A 20972-nucleotide genomic window follows, 5' to 3' on the forward strand; every position below is an offset into this window, starting at 1 on the left:
CTAGGATTCTGAAAAAAAAACATCTCACATTAGTTCTAGCTAGTAGGTTGAATGATCCAAATCAGCATTCAAGATGCATAGGGATCAGTGGGTAAAAGATGCTAATTATTATTGAGTGAGGTCAGGTTGTAGACCTTGTCAAGCAAGGCTAGGAGTAACTAAGTTCTATGTGGTTACCAAGCATTCAATGCAAGCATAGTAGACGATAGTCTGTTATTTAAGTGAACAATCATACCAAGCATTTTTGACAAAATTTGATGAAAAAGGGTGAAATCAAAGTCATTTCTCACAACAAATTTTTGAGAGCTATTTGCATAAAGCAATTTTCTAAGCATCCAAGCTATTTGAGTGAATTGGTATTGAAGATTTTTATATTTTCTCAAACCCTATCAAGCAAAGATGGCATCCACTAGTAGTAAATGAAAGAAAGTTTTAGACATGTTAGTTTGAGGCATGGAATGGAGGGAACTAGACTTTAAGTTGAATCCTGCCATTGCAAAAACCCCAGATCTGAGTGGAGCTCAGTCACAAATTCCACCAAAGATACTATTAATAATTGATATTTGTTCACATTTAAAATGTGCTATTGAAGACATTGGAACACTAGAGATGGATGAATCATCGAAGGATTTATGTGTTAATGGTGTGCTAAAACCCGAGCACCAACATCTTGAAACTAAAGGTTTAACTCACATTCCGCATATGCCACATGAATTTCAAGTAAAATGGATAAGAATATATTCTCAATTTTGTGTACAATGGTTAGCTATGGTTGGAACAACCCATTTTGATAACTAAGAAAATGATCCACATGATCACTAGTCTTCTCATGTTGACAAAAGTAATAATGACTAAAATCCTAAGTTAGGTTGAACTAGAGAAGAAAACCCTTGCCAAGTGGCATGGAAGTGGAATGGAGATTAGCTGTGTTACTAACATGGAACTCAAGTTTGGGATACATGTCATTGCTCACAAGATATACAATTTGAGCAGATTAAACAATGTATCATGTGAAGCAGTGGACTTGGCTTACAAGGTGGTAAAGAATAACCTATCACTTGTCCTTGCTGAGTTGATAATAAACTAGTTCAATAAGAAAGTGGAAAGTATAAGAACTTCCAAGAACAATCCATGTAAGTTCAGTTCACTTTTGACCTATTCATTTTTCTATGTGCAAAAGTTTTTTCCATCAAAAGGTACAATAGTTTGGAGGAAATATGTACTTGTTCTTTATCAGATTAATGGGTATATTGCTGAAATGGGAGAAAACTAAGTATTATGGATAACTAATTTTATGCATTCAAAGAGAAGATGAATAACACATTTAGGATTCCTAAGAAACTAGTTGAAGACTACAAAGATGATGTTTGTTTCATGGTTGATAGTGACAAAGTATACATTTAGGCATGTAGACCAAGGATAATATGGGTAAAACCTCTTGGATATGAAGTAAACATACATGAAACTAAGGACATTACTAAGGCATTGATTAATGAGCCTGTTGACCCTAAAGCTACATACTTTGGCACTTATAGTGAGGCAAAGGCTAGGATTGAATTAGAAATTAAACTCCCTCAGGTAGTCAACAAAGGAAAGAAGAGAATTGCCAAACTAATAACTAGCACCACTCTTCTATTGACTGAAGGAAAAGGATAAGATGAAGAAGCAAAAGATGAAGAGAAATTAGAGGATGAAGAGCCACTAAAGAAGAAAGATAAGGTAATTATTACCAAGCCTGCCAAGACATTAACTGCTATGTTTACCAAAAGATCATCTAGGAAGAAAGAAGATAAAGAATGAGGAGATGTAATCTTCAAGAGGCCTCCACCTACTTTTGAAGAAAGAAAGAATGAATTAGAATTAGGATCTGGTACAACAAATTTCAAGGCACTAAAGTATGCAGGACTACCAAAGAGAAAAAGAAAATATAAGATATGTTAAAAACCAAAATGGGTAAGTGGAAATACTCCCTGAACTAGCTTGCTCAATAGATTCCAAATGTTCTAATGGAGAAGGTAAAGCCAAGATGGGAGAATGCCATGAAGATAGAAAAAGACATATATAAGAAGACCCTAAGGAAACTCATGTCAAATTTGGATGACAAGGAGATAAAGGAATCTCTAAAGAAAAATGAAGAAAAGCTCACTTTAAGATTCAATGTTTGTCTTGTACTATTGAAAGACATTGAGTATGCAATGAAGAATTCTACAAAAATATGGAAGAAGGTTTATCTTCTTCACAAGCCGAGTGATTTTTTAGTTAGTGTCAATGAGAAAGATGATGGTGATGATGATGAACCAGAAAAGGATGAAGAAATTGATGCTGAAGAAGTTACACATTTTGATAATGTAGATGATGAGGAAGAAGAATAGAGGTAGGAAGCTACCGAGGAAGATGTACAAGATACTGAGGAGAATGACCCAGTAAAAATTGCTTCAGCAGTCATAGCCTCACTTCCTCATTCTCCAAGAAAAACATTGAAATCATCAAGCCAGAAGAAAGCTTCAACAAGATTGATTGTGACAAAGATAATTGGCACAAGCACTCAATTGATTTATGCACCCATCCAACTCAGCACTGCATTGATAGAAGTGACAAGCACTTCATCTACTAAGAAACTAGCACATCCCTCTACATCAGTTTTGGTAACTATAGGTATTTCTACTATTGATATTTTGACAATAAGTGCAATATTTACATTTTCAGTGAGTCCTACTACTTCTACAATTGTTTCCATTCCTAGCATGCAATTAATAAGTGCAAAGAGAGTTGAGACCAAGCCTCAACTGAGAACAAGATTTTTGGGTAAAGGGAAAGAGAAGGAAGAAGACATAGATCTTGATGAGGAGATTGTCATTCCTAATTGGGACATCTCAAACCTCAATCCTAATCAGATGCAATTTTTTGGAGAAATTCTTTAGAAGAAAGCTAAGCAGTAGAGGTTTAGAGAAGAGAAGAATAAGTAATTCTTGATAATTAAGGATGATAAGAATATTCTAGCAGAGGCTATAAGCATAGAGGTTGAAACTTCTCAACCAATTTTGAACCAGTTAGTAGAGGTAGTCCAAAATTTCAATAATGATTTGAATGGACACGAAAAATTGTTGCAAAGAACTGAGAAAAAAATTGAAAATAAAGTTTAGAACTTATTGCTCAACAAATTGCCATCCATCAAGTAGAATTGTCCACTATTCTAGGCTCACTGGAGACCTCTTGCAACAATGTATCTTTGCTATTTGGTAAACTCTGTGATATATCAATTTTCACTAAGGAAATAAAGGATAAAATATTAAAAATTGATGAGGATTTGAAAGCAAGGGCATAGCAGTTGCAACTTGACTCGAGCTACAACTCTACCCATAACACCAAGATCAGATTCCTGATTGATATGCAAGCAGAATTGCTGAGAGAAGAGGCAAGAATAAGAGCTACATTGATAGATATACAAAATATGATTCTCCCAAACATGGATGCTTTATAGAAACACATTACACATGCTAAAAATCTCATCCATTACAACTTCTCATTGCAAATCATATGATAGAACTATCAATAGAAGTGCAGATAGCATTGCACAAATGCAAGGTGTTGTAAGAAAATTGGGACAAGACTTTGGCACTTATCTTAAAGGTACATTTAGATTTCTTGTCACATTTTGACATTACTATATAGTATATATAGCATAAATCTTTGGCGTTAATGTCAAAAAGGGGGAGAAGATTGAAGATTGTAGAAAAGATGTATATTGTATAAAGGGGGAGAAGATTTATTTGTGAAAAAAAAGATATACATAAAAGAGGAGAAAATGTATCTATCAGACGTGAAAATATGTAAAGTATATTGTGTATTATGTATGGGGGAGCATTACTATATTATTCATGTACAAAAATACATCTCTTACAAAACCGATTTTGAAAAATCTCAAAAATAGTATACTCTACCAAGTTGGAGACATTAGGTCATGAATAAAGGTGTTCTTAAACATTTTTGAATTTAGTTTTGACTAATAAGTGTTTTTTTCACTAATGCCAAAGGGGGAGATTGTTGAAATTTTAGTCATGTTTGTTATTAGTGACATACACTTATTTAGATTGTAAGTATCTACCAAGCATATTGTATAGTAAATAGTGTTAACCAAGAATTTTAGTTGCTATTGAATTCTACTATTGCTACTAAGTCCTTTAGATAGTATTTAGTTTGTGTCAAGTAGTTACTACAAAGTTATTGATCAGTAGTGTAAACTAAGCATCATAGTGTATGCCGAGTTTATCAATGCAAATTGAGTTGTGTAGTGCTTATCGAGTTTGCAGTTGATGTGATGTGAGTCTAGTGTTAACCGAGCTACTCAGTGTTAACTAAGTGACTCGGTTTATACCGAGGTCATAGTGATAGCATTGATCGAGCTATGCAATGTGAATTGAGTGATTTAGTTTATATGCCAAGTTTCACAGTATTCACTAAGTGACAAGTGCAAACTAAGTTCAAAACTACTTGGAAGTGATCAATATGGATTGAGCTTCTACATCTACTAAGTGCATGATGATGCTGAGTATTGACAATGGATCCTAAGTATTAGAACCTCACTGAGTTAGTCTTTAGAACCCAAGTTTCTTCATTTGGGCCGACTTTGTGTATTTTGTGTAAACTTGTATTGTGGCTGACTTTATAATTTATAAATTAGATTGGTATATGTGTAACGTATTGTATCACATCCAATATGACAAGATGATGGAATAATGTAATGAAACAAGAAAAGAAAAGTAGAAGAGTGAATTATAAAGGCTACAATAGTATAAGGATCGGCAAAGATTTATCTATCACAACAAGGTGATTTCTACACTCAGAGGAATCTCATTCAGCAAACCAAGTTGTAGATCAGAGATTAGCTACTATTTCATCCTAACAAGTGGATTAGTCAAATCTTTTAACAAGGTAGACCTAACAGTCTTGTGTAAATCTCTTTACCAAGTGCATACTTTATTTTATGTTTGTAAATCCTTTTTCAAGTGGACCTAGTAGTCCTTATTGCTCCTAATATGGTAGCTCATCAAAAGTGATCATTGTAAGCCTTAACAGGACAGATTTGTATTGCAGTACTAAAGATTATGGGTATTATCCCCACCCCAATTTTACTTTCTATTTGGAAGGTTTCTAGGTTGCCAAATTGTGTGTTAAAAGTGTTATTCATGCTTTAATGTTTTCAGTTTCTCATGCATGCAATTAGATCAAAATATACATGAAGGATTAATTGCTAATTAAGGATTAATTTTTATTGGTTATTGATTCATCCCTCCCATCTTAGTAACTTAGCCTATCATAATATTTCCAACAAACTACGCCATCACAAGGTGACCAGTCAGAACAGGGTAAGAAGAGATCAACTAGTACATAAGATTTTCATGTGAGCCTATGCACCCTATTGAGGATGTCATTTTCCATAGAAAGTGAGCTGGACAATGAGATCAAGGCCACATCATTGATAAGAAAGTAAAATATATAAAGGTAAGTCTAAATATTGAAAGGTCATGGTATTTTTAGTTATTTGATTTGTACAAGTACCTTAGTATAAGGATAATCATACTTATTATGAAACAATAGTATTTTAAATTTAGTTTATATGATTTATATGAGGATTCTTAAGGACTCCAATTAGAATATAGTAGAGATAAATGGATATAATAACAATTAAGATCTATAATAGAAATAAATGGAAATAATAATAAATGTAGAACATTCTAACTATAGCATTAATTTATAATTGTAGTATGAGTCTATTCGAAGGAAATATAGGATAGTTGTTAAACAAATCTTGTAGATCCTTACGATGATCTTCAAAGATGATGGCTAACTAATCAAGGGTTTTTCTAAGGGAAAAGGGGGTCTTCATAGGGGATTATTAGATCTAAATTGAAAGGTAGTTTCAAGGAATACTACCAAATAATCAAGGATCATTCCTTAGGACACATGGGATCCTCCTAGTGGATTAGAAAGCTAGATTGAAGAAATATTTAAGGATGTGTAGAAATAGTGGAATTCCCAGATATAAATCATTAGAATAGACTTTAATAATCTCTATTGAATAATTAAAGTAATACTAAGAAGAGGGGACATTACAACATAGGGGGTCCCAGTACAAGGATCATGTTAATTCCACCTTAGGATGGTGTTTTATAGTAGATATATAATTGTAGCCATCCTTCGTATTATATTCACCAGTTTTGGATCTATCCCTTATGAGTATGTCTTATAGTCTTGTAAGGGTAATATTTATATCTTTCAATATATTCATAAGATTTTTTTCTTCTTATGAGGAAAAATGAAAGATAGAGAATGATTTCCATTTACATCTGAGTGAGGAATCATTATTCATTTCTACATAATTTATTAGGAAAGGTCCTAATATTTCCTCTAGGATAGATCTAGTTGAGTGGATATCTATAAGTCTACTAATAATTGGCTAGCCTTCCCAAGAATTAGTATAGAAGCTCACTTGGTCACCTTTCCCAATTTTTCATGTGACCTTATTTGATATTATTGGTCTACATGGTAACATGAAGTTCCATAAGTTAGAGCCTCTCAGGGGGTTCTTTGTTTGTAGGATGTTTAAATTGTCATTAGATTGTAAATATTTGTTAAATAATGTTCTTTCCAATTTTAGGTGAGGACCTTAGATTATTCTCCAAATCAACTTAGCTCCTAGAGCCATAGCTTGATATTTCATGTTCTTGATGCCAAAGCCCCCTCCTTTCCTAAGGAGACATACTGTAGCCCACACTAGGAGAGCGATTTTCTTTTTATCTTCTAATCCCTACCATAAATAATCTTTTAAAATTTTGTTGAGGTAATATATTTTCTATGCTAGTAGCTCTAGTACCAATAACTGGTAAATTAGGATGCTAGAGAGAACTGACTTGAGCATAGTGATTCTCCTAGCTAGGTATAGAGATTTTCCTTTCCATGACTGAATTCTTGTCTTAATCTTACTAGTTAGGTCATCCCAGTTGGAAGAATTTTTCTTTCCCTATTCAAGGTGATAACCTAGATACTTGTATAGCAAGGTGCCCTTGTTGATATTTAGGATCTTGTTAATATCTTGTTCCTAGGTAGGAGAAGTGTTAAAAAAGAAGATCTCATATTTGGATAGGTTGATTTCTTGGCTAGAAGCTACCATGTAAAAGTGAAGAACACTTTTTTAAAAGGATTTTTCTTATCTAATTCTAGCTTCCCCATATAACATGGTGTTATCAACAAATATTTGATGTGTTGATACCTCTTCCTCTTGGGATATCTGGATATCTTTAAGGGATTGGTTATTTTTGAAGTTTCTTAAGGCTCTTCCTAGAGCTTTAGACATAATAATGAATAGAGAAGGGGAAGGGATCTCCTTGTCTTAATCCTCTAGATGGAGAGAAGAAACCTTCAAGGGAGCCATTAACGAAGACTAAAAATTTGGGAGTTGAGGTACATTCATAAATCTATTTTATTGATTATTTAGAAAAACCAAAGGTTAGGAGACATCTACAAAGGAATCTCTAGTCAACCTTGTCATAAGCTTTAGTAATGTCTAGTTTTATCATCATATTTGGAACATTGTTGTTGATAAGTGAGTGAATTGCTTCTTGTGTGATTGCAATTCCATCGTAGATGGATCTTCTTAGAACAAAGCCAGTTTGTTCTTCACTAATTAGTGCTAGAAGGAGTTTAGTCAAGTGGTTGGATAGTATTTTTTACAGTAACTTAGATAGAGTCTTGCAAAGGGAAATAAGCCAAAAATCCTTAAAGCTTTCTGTTGAATCCTTTTTTGCAATCAAAGTAAGGAAAGTAGGGTTTACTTCTTTAAGGAGGCCACCTAAGTGTCTAAAACTTTCTAGGGTATCTGTAACTTCATCTCCAATAGAATTCCAACATTTATGAAAAAAACATGTAGGGAAAACATCCATCCTTGGTGATTTATTTGTGGCCATTTGAAAAAGGGCTTTTGTGACCTCTTTCCTTTGATATTTTCTATAATAATACTTTATTCTACTCCTCTAAGATGATTTTAGGAATATTACTAAGAAAAACATTTTGAGAGTTCAAGGGAGATCCTTCCAAGTTGTTTAACATATCTTTGAAGTAAGTAACTACTCCATTAGCAATATCAGAGGGTAGTTCCACTTGGTTGTTGTCTTTATTGTTAATTTTAAGTTATTTTATAGATAAATCTTCCTTATTTGGTGCTATTATGAAATAATTTGGTATTTGTGTCACCCTCACTGAACCAAGTTTCCCTTGATTTTTGTTTCCAATATTCTATTCTTTGGCCAAAATGTCTTCTAATTTCAATCCAAGGTCTCTTTCTTTGACGTATAATTCTGCATCCATACCACTTATCATAACTTCTAAATTAATATAAGCTAGATCAACTTCAATTGCCCTTTTAGTTTCAAAGATGTTACTAAAGTTAGTCTTATTCCAATAAATAAAGTTTTATTTTGTTATTTTAAGTTTCTAAACAATCTTATAAAGTCTTGACCCCTCTACTTTTACATTAACCCACCATTGTTCCAAAGTTGGAATCAGAGTACCATCCTTAAACCATATTAATTCAAACTTAAATGGATTTCTAGCTGAGGTAACTTCAATATCAACTAATAAGAGGACTGGGTAGTGGTTAGATCCAGAGAAGGGGAGAGTTTTAGATAACATGATAACTACCTCTTTAGGCGGATTGCCTGAGATCAAGAATCTATCAATTTTTTCTTCTATTTAGCTAAAACCTTTTTTTTTCTATTATTCTACATAAAGGAGTTACCCTTGGATTTAATGTCTAATAGTGAAAATTGATGCAGCTAGTTATTAAAGTCAAGTGATGCTTGGGTCAATTTTGAGAGGCCTCCTCCTTTTTCATAGTAGAAAGTAATTGCATTGAAATCTCCCCCCCAATATGAAAGAGATATTGAAGATTGCAAAGATAAGTCTAGCTCCATTCAAAAGGCTCTTTAATTAGTTATAGGGGTTGAGCCATAAATAGTAAATATAGTAAATTGCAAACTTTGAATCCTAACATGGGTTGACATCCAATGTCTTTCCCCTCTTAGAGGGGTAATAATAGTTGATTGGGGATTCCAAATTATAGCCATCCCTCCTAAGGCCCCTAGGGTAGAATTCCAAAGATTTTTCTAAAACCTAGTTTCTTACCAAAAATATTGAGTTCATTTTGATTCATTTTTGTCTCTTACATCATAATAGTGTTAGGTTTATATTGAGTAAGGAAACACTTCAATAATTGTTGCTTGTTAGGAGCATTTTATCCCCTAACATTCCATGTAATGATCTTGATTTTGTTGTGGGAAGGAACTTCCCCTTCGCTGCATCAAACAAAATAGTAAGTTTGGTTTGACCATTGGCTTCTGCATCTTGAGACCTAAGTTCATTCAAAGATTTCCTCTCTCTTTTTTTGGAATCCTACTAAGGTTTGGAGAAAAACTAGGTTCTTGAGATTGTTCCTACCCTTGAAAATTATCCTCATGTTCCATACTTATTAAATCATTTCTCAAGTCTTCATGGGTGTAGCCTTTACTCCCAAGTTCCAAAAGTTGATAAATAATTATTTCTTTTTTAGTTGTTAAACCTTCTAAAAATGACTCTTATGTGCACATATTAATACATTTTTTGGTAAGTTGGGAACATAAGGCTTCTTTGTTATCCCCACTCATCCTTGAACTATATGATACTTTATTATCTTGAAATAGAGCATCCTCCTCCACTATTTTTGAAGATGTGACTCCATGCCTTAAGCTTGGTTTAAGAGGAATAGGGGGCTATCTAGAGCTATTTTAATAACATTATTTCCTGTCTATTCAATCCAGATGATTGTCTTCCTTAATTCCTCACTAGTTTTTTGCTAGTGGGATGGGGGGATCAACTTCCCCTATCTCAAGATTCTTCCCTAAATCCCTCTTCTCAGTAGTAACTTGTGTAAGGGTTGCAAGCATATCCTCTGTAGGGGAAGATGGTCCATCCAAAATAATAAAGCCTTCTCCTTTTGGATTGAAGGAGATTTTCAAAATTGGGGTAGGATAAGGCTTTCTCTAATAGTTCAAGGATTTATCATTTTTATGAGAACCTTGGAAGGGAGCCTCAATAGTTTGATGTTTAGATTGTCTATTATTAGGGGAGAAAGATTAATAAGTGATTTCTCTATAGGGGCTGGATGACCAAAGTTTTTCCAAAAAGTCCAAGAAAATTAATTTTTTAAAGCAAAGCATTAGGGGTTTCCTTAGAAGGGAGCCATAGTAGACATCCCTCAAAAATGCTTGAGAAACTTTTAGGGTTGATATAGTAAATAGATTTATTAGTTATTATTTTCATAGGTCTTAGGGTTATTTCCCCAATCTTGAGATCAACCAATATTTTGACCTCCACAGAGGCTGCATAATCTTCAATCATAGCATGAAATCCCCCTAGGGATTCCCCAATTTTTTAGAGAATATTTTCATTGATAAGTTCCACAGGCAATGTTTTGAAAGAGACCCATTTCATAATTGTTTGGTCATTTAGGGATTGAGGGTTAGAATTCCATTTTCATTTCAAAGAAATTAACATGTTGGTCTTCTAAAAATAATGGAGCGCCATACAATAGACTATTTCTTAGTTCAATTTTTTTGTAGTTAATGAAAAGCGTATTATTTAATAAGTTAGTGATACTTACATGTTCACCCAACATTGAGATCATTTAGACAATTTTTTTTTGGTAGTGGATAAATCCACATCATTTTGTGAAGATGCCTTGAGAACTACAGAGATTCCACATCCCATTAAATTGAGAGTTGATGATTATGATGAGGGTTTCCAAGGATATCATTTTAGGGAATCCTTGTAAATTCTTTTCGTGGGTTGAAAGGCTAGAGGTGTGTTTTTACTCACCCGATGACCAAGACAAATAGAATCATCCCATGTATCCATTGAGGGGATAGGTGTAGAAATCACCCGGAGACTCTTGTTTCTAGCTAGTCCTTATTCCATATTTGAGGGGTGTCTCTAGCCAAAATTTGTGATAATAGAGGAGTGATTCCTTAAATTTCTTCGTTTAGAAGGATATTGTTCTAGAATATGGTTAGCATGATGTTTGGCCATTTTAGTGGAAAAAGCCTTAGACCCTTTAGTTGGAGTCGGATGATTCATTCCCAAGGTAGAAAAATAATTTCATGTGGTGGTTATTGCCTTGAAAAATTCACATTTATCCACAGGAAAATGAGGAGAAGAAAAATCACCTTGTGGAGTTGAATGGGTGCAAGGATTTATGCATTTATTCACCCACCCTTCTTGCCCAAATTCTCATTCCTTTTTATGTTGTGATCACCCTAAGATCAAATATTTCAACTCCTTTATGACAAAAATCATGAAAATTATAATAGTAAAAATTAGAGATAGGTTTGAGTGACTTGTACAGTCTCTTTTTATATGACCAACTTCATTGCATGCAAAGCGTCTACCTTTAAATTCACACCTCACTTCCTTGGGTGATTCAACTTTCTCATTTTGTTAGTTCCATCAATTTTTTTAGGTTGATTTGCTAGCTCAACTTCCTTCAATAAATCTTTAGATTTACTAGATTCAATCTTATTCTAGTCATCTTTCTTATGTTCAGGATTCTTAATAATTGGATTTGGTTCCTTTCTTTCTTCATATTTCTTGGTTCACTTCTCTCCAATAAAATATCCAAAACCATTCTTATCATAGGAAGGTCTCTAGAAATATAGTTTCTCATCAATTTGTTCACTATTGGAATATAGCTTCTCTAATTCTTACTTTGTCTGGGTTAGCTCTCCTTTCACAATTGTGTTGTATTTCTCAAGTTCTCACTTTTGTAAGATGGAATCTTAGATCTTCATTTTCAGATTTCAGATCTGACTCAACTTTTCTATCATCTTTCTTCAAGCTCATCTTTAGTTCAATGATCTTCAATTCATGTTTCAAAATTTCATTTTATTTCATCAATCTTGATACTACATCACTATATTTTGTTTGATTTTTAGGTTCCTTTCTAGATTTGAGATGATCAAACTTATCTTTTAATTTCCCAATGTAGTCTTTTGCATCTTCATATCTTCCTTTTAGGTTGTCTCTTTCTTTAGTGAGAATATCAATCTTCTCAAGAGCTTCTTCTAGGTTCTTTTGTAATTGTTCCATATCCATAGGGATCTTACTCAAGATGTTAAGCCTCTTCTGAGTAACTCTACTTTGATACCCATTGTTATAAATAGGGAATACTGAGAAGGGGGGTAAATCAATATTCTACAAAATTTAACCTCAAATTGGATATTATTAATTGCCTTATAACTTGCATGTGAAAGCAACTTAATTATACTGAATAGAAAACATAACCATACAATAAGAGAACTCATAAAACCATATTTTTTTAACTAGGGAAAACCTAGCCAAGGGACAATCTCGGTGGGGATGGTACCCACAAAATGATCCACTAATCAAAAGTATCTGGTTAAAGGTATTGACCTTGTTAGGAGTCTATTACATCTTTATAGTGTCTTGGTCCTTTTTATAGGACTTAACCCTTGTTAGAAGCCTCAATCTTGTTTGGAGTTGTTATATACAAATACATAATGTATGCAAGAAGAGCCCACTACCCTAACATGCAATGTACACTAAAGTTCTTCAATACAAGAGATAATTACAAAACCTCTTTACAATGTTGATATCTTCAATATTTGATCTTTTCCTTTGCTACTCATCACAAAAATCACAATCCAATGATCATAAATCAAAATTTGATCACATAAAGTTCACATAGTCTTTGTCAGAAACACACTTAACTTCGCTTATTCTAATATTCTTTTATACCTTTTTAATTTACAAAACATTGTCTAGTCGATCTTCAAGTTTTCACATGCTTGAAAAAATACACAATTAACTCTTTCCCTCTTAGGGTTAACATTTAGGATTTCATCCCTAAATGGTTAAGTAATTATTTTGTAAACAAAATAATTCCTTAACTCATAATTACCCATTATCTGTTATGCTCGATTCCTATCTGCATACTGTCACAACTGGTAAAACTATCATATCTTATTTCATACTAATTGTACTGACTCATGCACTTGGAAATGTCATCCTAACATCTTGTATTGTCCATACCTAACTACATACACACCCATAATACCTCAATCAACTATACATACCAAAACTGTATCTGCTTTGCTACGTAACTTAGTTGATACTTAGACAAATTTTTAAGTTTAATTGGTGAATATTCATCTTCAAGATCTGCCTTCTTAATACTATATATATTTCCATAAATGATAACTACAACTTATCTACTCAGCCATATTGCCAATAATATTATTGTTAAGTTGCACTTGACAATGTTCCTACAATATTGTTTACTCATGTGTTTGCCCATGTTGACTTATATACTTATAATGTCATTTATGTTGTTGGGTAATTGTTATTACTTCCATTATTAAATTATTAAATAATTAGAAAATGAGATATCCATATTAGATTCATGGAATAACGTGCTATAGATATTTACCTTGTCTATTTCAGTAATTTATGCAAATGGGTTATTTAAATAAAATTAATTAGATGCTTTGATTATGAGATTTCGTGTAATTGTTACTTCGGCTATTATTATTGTACATCTACACTTGATTGTGTTCATTTATTGTGAAGGGCTTATATCCCCAACAATGGCACATGGAGTTAGTGATCAAAACTTTCATGTTGAGCCAATATCTTCCCTATATGGGTGTTGTATCTTTATATTGTTAGTTTAATCCTCTAGTAATTGGTAAATTCATATTAATAATTCGTTAAGTGATTAGACCTCTAAGTGTGTTTGTGCATATAGGAATCTGTAGTTGCCATGGAATATGTTTATTCAATGGGTTAGAGGGATTTTATTTAATTTTTTGATTTATTTTATTTCTTGACTAATACAATTCATAATTGAATTCCAATTTAATTGGCATTGTATGATTTTATTTGGGTTAAGGGAGCTAATTAGATTATTTTATTTTAATAATATGATTTATATTTCACTTTGTAAAAGTGCATAAATTGGCTAAAAGTGAGTTTATTCTCACTTCTCACTTTTGAAATTAAGGATTTGGAGTAAATCCTCCAAAATCCTCTTCGACCATTTGGAAATTTGTTCATTGTGAGAGCTATGGTCATGGGATCATTGTGAGGATAGACTCATTGGATTTAGAGGTGGAAATGCCTTCTTTTCTGAGTGTTTCATCATTGTTAGTGACCCCATTATTTTATGGTGTTCTTTCTTGTTTTAGCCTCTTTGGTTCTGAGGTAGCGTTCTCTCATTTTATTGTTTTTCCTTCATTTTAGTTATTATTTTTGGTGGTAAATTTGTTGGAGGTTGAGAACAAATGTTCCCCTTTGTTTTGGTATTCTAGTTCTACTCAGTTGGGCATGTATGTACATTTGTTTTTTTTTTTTGGGGTTTTAATTTTAAGTTTTATGTCATTATGTTGGATGTTTTGCATACAAGCTTGAAACTCAATTTTTATTTGATTTTTGGGAGTTTGGAAACCATTATTTTCATTAATTTTCAACAATGTTGATTTTTAGGCAATTTTCACATTGCCTCATTTTGTGTGCCACCAAGTTTTCTTGGCATTTGTTTTGGTCATGGATCTGGAATGTATTTTAGGTTTCCAATCTGACCATAGTTTTAATATATCATAATTGGGATTCATGTAGAAGTTGTACTCTCAAATTTAGATTGGTTGAGTTAGTTCATGATTCTTGGTGATTTGCTACCTTCTTGGGATTTATGTCAAATCCATACTCTCACATATAGATTGGTTGAATGAGCTTGTTATGCTAGTATCATTGTTGTATTTCTCATATCCAACCCCTGCATTAGTATTATGTGATTATATTCGTGAAGTTGGTTGTGCCAATACATGAGCACATGTGCATGTGTATGACAGGATCTTGCAAGACCCAAACTATTTGATATAGGTCGGTTGAGGGATTGTTCATTTGGGGGTTGGATTGGTAACTTGCATTTCCTTTGGGTACTCATCATGTAATGAGCATGGGTATGTAGAGTAGACGTGTGGAGTGGCTTATCTTGTGTCCTAAAGAGGTTCAAACAAGTGATAACCAAAATTAATTTTTGGGAATGAAACTTAATGATAAGATAAGTGAGCACCTATACATTCTTTGAGTGCCATAAGTGAGCTAGTGCAAGGGTGTAGTGTTGGGCCTCCTACGGGAGCATGTTGCCACACTGGGTATTGGCCCCCCCAGGAGGAGCATGTTACCATGTCACCTATAGCTTAGGATTTCTAATGCCAAGAAAATTACACTCCACTGGGGTCCCTAAATAGTTATCCTATAGTAGGTTTGACTAGTGACCTGATGTACTCTATTGTCTTCATGAGCATATAGATGTTGGTATCATATCCTTGATTGGTGTATGTGTTAGCCATGGATGATTATCTTCTATGATTGTGTTCAGGTTATTATATTCATCAACATGACAGGAGTTGACCTTTGGGTACCATGTGATTGGGAGGCATAGTCACCTATACCACTACTAGGGATCAGTGCATAAAGATGGTCTACTTCTTATTTGAGGCTAGTGTTAGATGTTCACTCGATACTTCAGTGTGTCTGGAGTATGTTTCCTTGTGATTTATGTTTTACTCTGGGATGCATGAATATCATGTTTTAGATGATGTTTAATATGTTTACTTATTGCATTCCCTTATCATAATGTTAGATCTTATTGGTTGATGATGTTTCTTACCACTGCTTTGGATTAGTGATTCTTTGGATTAGTGTAATATTAGTGATGTTAGTATAACTTGAGTTGGCCTAGTGGTGGAGAACTTGTACTCTTGAAAGAGAGGTCACAAGTTCAAATACCACTTGGGGGGTAGGGTATGTATGTCTCATTTGTAGCACCAAGTGCCTCTTGAATAAGAGTACAACATAGTTCCATATCACTCTCACAATATGTATACATAAAAAATAATGGCATACTCTCGTGGAATATAAAACCCCCTTTCCTTTCCTTTCCTTTCCTATTGGTAGATTACCATATTGTTAAGAAAACTATCATGAGACAACTCCAATGATCTTGTTGGTAAATTGAGATTCATGCTCGAGGCTATGGTTAGGATCCTTGAGATCTCATTATGCCATTATGGTAGGGAGGAAACAAGTACAATTGAATTGATTTGGTTATCTCACATGTGTGTTCTTCCTTTTTCACTGTGATGTTGCTTATGCTCATTTCGTAGATTGATGGTGTTGATTAGATGGTTTTATATTATTGAAATGTGTATTTTATATTTATTTAAGTTCTTGGATTTACTTCTATTCTCTCGAGTGATAATTCCTTTATTTTAATAGATCTGGTACTCCTTGATGTAGAGGTTAAATGTTTTCATGTGTTCTTTCTTGATTTCTTTTCTTGCTATTGATTTTCTGTCACTTGGGAAGGGAATTCTCTCATGTAACTAGGCAAATTTTCACACATGTATGTATATACTTGCATGGAAGATGGAAGTCTTGTGTGAGTGTGTACATACTTGCATGGTAGAGTAAAGCCTCACACAAGCTTGTTTGGGTGTTTCATCTAGTTCATGGAGAATACTCACCTCATATCCAATCTTGTCTGGCACAAGAATGAGAATTTAATTTGTTTATTCATATGGGAAATAGTGAGTGTTTCCACACATTTATCTTATGCTTTTGGACACTCTTTCGGGTCCTACATCTTCTTGGATTAGAATAGATCAACTACAAGGTGTATAAAATATATCTTAAGTATAAGAATGCCAACTTATACTTAAATGATATATTTAAATATGTGAAAATTCATTTGAGATAGGTTCTAGCCCTCCTAGGGTTAAGATAATGATTTTAGAAAATTTTAGGGCTTTAGGATTTTAAACTTAGTAATATTTCAAGGCTTTAGGATTTTAGACTTAGACAATTTTAGGATTCAACATTTGTCTTTCAGCATGGTGTCCTGTAGATGAGTGAATGTAACCTTGACCCCTCGTCTTATGCATGACCATTTGAGGGTCTCTTCTTATAATTCTTAATTATATTATTTTTAGTTGGAAATGGACTTGTATGTTTAATCATGCCAGTATCTTTTACTTTGGGCTTACAAAGAACATCCCCTTTGTTCATTCTCATGGTTTGTGTGATCTTTGATTTGAAAGTTATGGTTTAGTGCTTGGGGATCTTTGGAAGTGTTTGTAAGACTTCTTCTTGTGTTAGTGAACGTGTGAGTTTAGCCATGTTCCCTATTTTATTATCATGATTAGATGTTTCATTATTGCACTTGGTTATATTATGTTGTTGTTAACTAACTTATCTTAAGAAAAAAATTATTCAATACATTTTTTTTATCCTTGTGTTCCAAGGATATCCGAACGAGGCATTACATATCCACATGTTATATTCCATGCTTACTATCCACATATTATATTATAAAATACTTATTTATGAAATATTTATATAATTCATTTTAACTAAAATATATTATTGTAGTTGCCATAGGCAATTACTATTGTAATCAGTTTGTCTGCAAATACTATTAGTTTTAACCAATCAAATATATTTATTTTTGAATAAAAAAAATGTTTCTAAAGTTTTGTTATTTAATTATATATTTTATATACTATAGAAATTATATGATTGGCGCAATACTTTTGGTGTTATAGGAGCCCTTTTTTTTTGGATTTCTCCATATTGCATTTTTTTGTGGCAAAATTTTCATTATATAGAGATTGTAATAAAAAAAAATTTAAATTAATCTATTATTCATTCTAATAAAAATTAAAATATTTATTATTTATTGAAACTTTTACTATAAAAAATTTAAAATATTAATTTTTTACAAATAGTAAATTACTATAATTTTACGTAATTATTGAAGAACCTTTACATCTTAATTCTAATTAATTTATGTAATATATCTATGAACCTTTTTATCTTAATTCTATTTCATTAATTTACCTACCTATAATATACAAAATCAAATTTAAAATATAAATTTTTTAATTAATGAAGTTAAAAAATTTCAAACAATAGCTCACTAATAACTCCATAAAATGTAAAAGAATAAAAATCTATTGTATTAACTATAACTATATATAATACATATACATATGTATTCTATAAACTATTACTACATATATTATCTATTTATTCTATTAACTATAACTAAATGGCAAGTACATGCCACTATGTGGCACTTGTTATTAGTTCATGTCAAAGAAAATGTAGGATACCTATGCCATCATTTAGTGCATTTAAAAACTATTATTATATTATTTTGACCAATGACCAATAATCAATGAGAATCAAGTATTTTTCTATCTTATAACTTTTTCTATAGTTTTAACTTTTTGAGATATTTCTAATTAAAAAAAATTATAAGTTATTTCAAATGCTATTGGTTGTGGTAGAAAAAGACACAGTAGAAATTAAAATTTCAATTCAAAAACTAGACAAATATAAAAAAACTAAAACTATTGTCCAATATTTTCTAGGATATCGAATTCATTATTCTAGAAGTCTCATTGTATTTCCTCTTTTTATTCTTGAAGTCTCTAAAATTGGCAATAGAGTGACAGGGAAAATCATGATAGAGGCAAAATAAATAAATAAATAACTTCAAGCACTCTGGATGTAAGGTTTGGATGTTGTTGGGAAGCAGTTGAAGCATCTTGGGCTCCTTGAAGTTAGTGAGGCACATGGCACATGCCTGTGCTTTCAACTCCTTTACCTGACTGTACTACTTGATTTGGCCCAAATACTATTAGTTCTTTCCTCCAGACGTAATCCAAGGATTTCAAGTGGTCATCACAACTCATGAGACATTTTCTCCTTTTTGATATTCCATAAAATGAGTTCATAAACATTTTTTAGAGCATCTATTTATGCGTAGGTAGTAGGTGGCTTGTTTTTCCCTTTTTTGGTATTCTAAATACCCATTATTTTATTTTCACTTTTTCAAGCATTTTAGGCTTTTATGTTTGTTTTTGAATTAAAAACAGCAAAAAACTAGGGGGCTAACCCATTAAATAGTCAAACTGGTGAAACACTAGCAGATTACCATCAACCAAAATTACCCCCTACCACTTGTAACACAAAAACATTGTTCGAAAATAACTAAAAGAGTATCAACAGGCATAACATAACTACTTCTTGTACTAGAACTAAATAAGCTAAGGAAACATAAAAACAAAGGCCTTAAACCCATCAAAGTTCAACAACCAAAAGGAAAGAGCCCTAAGGCTTCTTGGAATCCTTCCTCCCTAGGAGGATATTAGCCTAGTCTTTCGCAAGGAAGTCAAAAAACATCTTGGAGTCCTCCTCTAGAAAATCACCCTGCTGGTTTTTAAGTAGGTGTAGAGTGGTAGTAGCAACATGTGTCACCTTGATAGTAAATTTGGTCAAGAGACACATTCTTTCCCACATTTCATTCCTAGTCATCTTCTAGACCTCCACGGTGACCTCCTGTTTGTCGCAATGGTAGTCATCCACCTGCTCCTTAGTGACATCCTACACAATCGAGGGGTTAGCATTATCTTTGGAAGAACCCACATGAGCAGATATTATAATAGGGGAGGGCACCCTATTTGGTGTAGGTATAGCTTAGGAAATCCACTATAAATCTTCCACACCCTCTTTTGAGCTGATTTAAAAAAAAAAATCCTCATGGACAAGTTTACCTAAAATAGATTGCAAAGGGAAAATAGATCTAGATCATTAGGGCCTGGAAGTAGTAATCAAACAATGGAATCAAATGGACCTACTACCGCTACAATTATAGGTAGGGTCTTACAATGAAATTTCAAGACATTGTAGATGCAAACAAAGAGAAATCAATCAACACAAGTTCTTTATTTGAAGAAGCATTTGGCCTTACATCTACATGCATGGAAGAAATGCAATCAACATTATACTGTAATTATTTGCAAGGTTTGGTAGGAATTGAGTTTTGAATGTCACCCATTTTTTGAATCTCATGAGAAGATGGCTTTTGGTAAGTTATCCTTATGCCGTGTTAAATAGTCTAAGTAAATTATATTTTCGTTGTTAACTGGTTCATTTTGGTGGCAGGGTAGATTGCACCTAGTTTTTGATGCACACCTAGTAGGGATGTTACAACCACAATATATTCAAAATTGTTCTTCAACTCTTGTGCATAAGTTTTTCCCAAGGTTAATGATGATAAAAAAAGTCGAGGACTTTGGATTTATCTATTATGATAGGAAAACTAGACATTAATAAACAAGTGCCACATAGTGGCATGTACTTGCCATTATAGTACTAATTGTAATTATTATTAGAATTTTATTTATTTTGGTAAAATTAATATTTAATTTAAAAAATATTAATGGAAAACTAATTCATTATAAAAAATATCTAAATAATTTTCGATGAATACTTTTCTTTTGAAATTAATAGTCACTATAATATTAAATATAATAATTTAAACAAACAATATGTTATGTACTATAAGGCAAGAGCCTATAACACAATGATAAATTATGAGCCCCTTATCTGGAAGGTCTTAGGTTCAAATCTATTTAAGTTACAAAAATAAATAATAATCATGTTTATAAAAACTAAACAATGATCGTTATTAACATTATTAAAATTAGAACTAGACAAGGCAAGAGCCTACAACACAATGGTAAATTGTGAGCCTCTTATTGAAGAGGTCTTGGGTTCAAAGCTACTCACGCTTAACAAATAATAATACACATAATAATTAATCATGGCTTCGGCCTCTTACCCATCAAAAAAAAGAAAAAAAAGAACTAGATAAATAATAACAATAAAAGTATTAGAATTCTGTTTGTGATATCATGTTAAATTCTTTGTGATATCTCAAGCTATGTAACTGACAATCAGCACACTTGTGTTGCCACAATGTTTTTGGGCAAGATTACAAAGAACTTTTCAAAAAG

The 20972-nt window shown here is 32.6% G+C and overlaps 1 pseudogene; it reads right to left on the reverse strand.

Annotated features, from left to right (window-relative positions):
* Nucleotides 1–20972, reverse strand: part of LOC149580284 (bidirectional sugar transporter SWEET3b-like) — a 29231-nt pseudogene that overhangs the window by 6896 nt on the left and 1363 nt on the right.

This window comes from Cupressus sempervirens, chromosome 1 (assembly GCF_028749045.1).
Source record: "Cupressus sempervirens isolate cs-2001-9-10 chromosome 1, ASM2874904v1, whole genome shotgun sequence".
Classification (NCBI taxonomy): domain Eukaryota; kingdom Viridiplantae; phylum Streptophyta; class Pinopsida; order Cupressales; family Cupressaceae; genus Cupressus; species Cupressus sempervirens.